A 3624-nucleotide genomic window follows, 5' to 3' on the forward strand; every position below is an offset into this window, starting at 1 on the left:
AGTGGTTATGATTTTGTTGAGGAGGAACCAAATCCTGAAGCAAAAGAATTCTATAGGCTCTTAAAGGATTTTGATCAACCAAGGTTCAAAAACTTCTAAACTTTCTACTGTGATTAAATTGCTTCACATTAAAGTATTGGCCGTTGGAGTAATGAGTCATTTACAATGTTGTTGAAGATGTTGAAGGAAGATTTATTGCCTCATGAACAAACTTGCCAGCTTCATATTATGAATCAAAGAAGATTATTCGGGATCTTGGGCTTTCTTACAAGAAGATTGATGCATGTAAGAATGATTGCATGTTATATCGGAAGGATGGTGAGCTTCTTGAATTTTGTAAAGTTTGTGGTGCATCTATGTGGAAAGAGAATAAACGTAGTGGGGAAATAAAATTTAAAAGTGGAAAAAAGATGCCATATAAAATTTTACATTATTTTCCTCTAAAGCCAAGACATCAAAGATTATTTATGTCCTCCAAGACATATTCTTTAATGACATGGCATCATGACAAAAGAGTTGACGATGGTATAATGAGACACCCAGCTGATTCAGCAGCATGGAAAACATTTGATAAAATGCACCAATCTTTTGTTGCTGAGCCTCGTAATGTTCCATTTGGACTTTCTACTAATGGCTTTCAACCATTTGGAAATTCCAAAACTCTGTATAGCATTTGGCTTGTGGTACTTATTCCTTATAATTTACCACCTTGGTTATGGATGAAGAAAGAGCATCTTATCTTATCGATGCTTATCCCCAGTCCGGATAGTCCTGGAGATGCAATTGATGTTTATCTCTAACCTTTGATTGAAGAATTAACGGAATTATGGGAAACTGGAGTGGAGTCCTTTGATGCGTCGGCTAGAAAGAACTTTATGTTACATGCAGCTTTGTTATGGACCATTAATGACTTTCCTGCATATGCAAATTTATCTAGATGGAGTACAAAAGAAAAATTGGCTTGCCCTTGTTGCAATAAAGAGACTTTCTCAATTAGGTTAGAAAATTGTAAAAAGCAGTACTATATGGGCCATAGACGTTTTCTTCCTCTTGATCATAAATGGAGGAATGATAAAGAGTCATTTGATGGTACTAAGGAGCAGCGATTACCACCAAAAATATTGTCCGGTGATGATATACTTGGTCAAGTGGCTGATTTGGATGGGTTACAACTAACAAAGGATCCAAAGAAAAAGATTAAAATATCACATGAGAACAGAGGTGATAATTGGAAAAAGAAGAGTATTTTCTTTGATCTTCCATATTGGAAAACTCTATTATTGCATCATAATTTAGATGTGACGCACATTGAGAAGGACATATGTGATAATATTTTGGGGACACTCTTGAAAATCAAAGGAAAAAAACAAAGATACCATAAAAACTCGGTTGGATTTGCAAGTGATGAATATAAGGAAAGAATTGCATCCACCGAAAAATGGGGATAAATATGACTTATCAAAACATGTTACACATTATCTCCTGAAAAGAAGCAGAAGTTTTGCGATTTCTTAAAAAATGTAAAGGTTCCAGATGGATTTTCATCAAACATTTCTCAGTGTGTCAACCTTAAAGATTATAAAATTTCAGGCATAAAAAGTCGTGATTGCCATATTATTCTACAACATTTACTCCCACTTATTGAGTTGTCTTTATTTTTCAATATTCTTGGAGCGAAATGTTTGAGAATGGAAGAATTAGAATAGATAGACGGCATAATTCCTACAACTGAGTGCAAGTTAGAAAAAGTCCTCCCTTCTACTTTTTTTGATATCATGGAACAGTTACCAATTCATTTAGCTAATGAAGCTAAGATTGCTGGACCTACTCAATATCGACATATGTATCCAATGGAGAGATACATATACTTTATGAAATCTGTTATTGGTAATAGGGCTTGCCCAGAAGGTTCTATTACGGAGGGGTACTTAGCAACTGAATGTTTGACCTTATGCTCAAGGTATTTGCATACAATGGAAACAAAATTTAATCGCCTTGAACGGAATTATGATGGTGGTATTATAGAATGTGATGGAGGTTTATCAATTTTTTGTGAATCTAGAAGAGCTTTAAGAGGTGGAAAACCATGCAGACTTGATTCACATGAATTTGCGCAAGCACATATTTAGATTTTGAAGAACTGTGATAAAGTTCAACCATTTTTCGAGTAAGTAATGACTTGTCCCCATAATTTACTTATATAGTATCTAACATGTTAATTTAAAATGACATATTATTCTTAAATTATTTGTAGAGAGTTTTCACAAACTCCAGCTAATGACTCTCAAGAAAATTCGGATCGACAATTCATTAGTTGGTTTAAAGAAAAGGTGAGTACTAATAAGATATTATTATTTTTCAAACCAAGTATGCAAATAGTATTTGCTAAATTATTTGCTTAGTTGTTATAGGTTGTAGGTTTGTACAAACACGATAATACTAAGAAAATGGCAAATTTGCTCTCATTGTCACGTGGTCCTACGCCACATGTAACAGGTTTCAATGGCTATGTTGTTAAGGGATATAAGTTTCATGTGCAAGACTATGATGAAGGTTTAAGAACTCAGAATTGTGGGGTGATTGTAGTTGGTGAGACAGATGAAGAAAATAAAAATATAAATTACTATGGAGAACTAACTGAGATTCTTGAGTTACAATTTGTTGGGGAAAGAAGATTGGTTTTGTTTCGATGTAAGTGGTTTGATATATATGATCAAGAAAAGGAAATTAAAGTAGATGAATATGGATTTGTAAGTGTTAACCGCCAGTGCTTTCTAAAAACAAATGAGCCTTTCGTATTAGCCAACCAAGCATCTGTCACGACCCCGATTCACCCTCCGTGAACCATCGTGATGGCACCTAGTCTCTACGACTAGGTAAACCTAAGACGCTGAAGATAAACAAAATTTGCGAAAGAAAACAATTTAAAACAGAAATAGAGTAATAAAACAACGTTTAAAAGTGTCGCTCGGCATACACAATATTAACTCTTAAAACCAATACACTTTCCCAAAACCTGGAAACCCATGAATCACAAGCTACGAATATAATAAAAATGCTCTAGCTCTAGAATATCTATGTCACGACCCTAACCGCGAACCCGGTCGTGATGACGCCTCTCGTGAAGACAAGGCCAGCCAATTCAACACAACTCAAATTTTATAGCAGTTAATCAACATAAAAATAGTCTAAACATGATTTAAACAATACTAAATAGCGGAAATATCGATAACAATGCGGAAAGTCTAACCCGACATAGCCCTAACCGGGGTGTCACAAGTCACGGGCATCTCTAAATCATAATACTAGTCTGCTAAAGTCATAAACTACTACAAGTGTTTGAAAGGAAACAGATATGATAGAGAAGTAGAGACACGGGGCTGCGGACGTCAACAACTACCTCGTAGTCTCCGAAAACCGCATGGAACTGGAGGAACCAACACTCAGGAGCGGTACCAGCTATGCCTGAATCTGCACACAGGGTGCAGGGAGTAAAATGAGTACTCCAACTCAGTGAGTAACAAATGTAAATAACGACTAAAAGTAATAAAACACGTAAAACACAAGGCATTCTATACTGAAGCAGAAAAAAATTACTTAAAACAGTAAAACAGTGAAGAGTCA

Source organism: Nicotiana sylvestris, chromosome 1 (genome assembly GCF_000393655.2).
Source record: "Nicotiana sylvestris chromosome 1, ASM39365v2, whole genome shotgun sequence".
Classification (NCBI taxonomy): domain Eukaryota; kingdom Viridiplantae; phylum Streptophyta; class Magnoliopsida; order Solanales; family Solanaceae; genus Nicotiana; species Nicotiana sylvestris.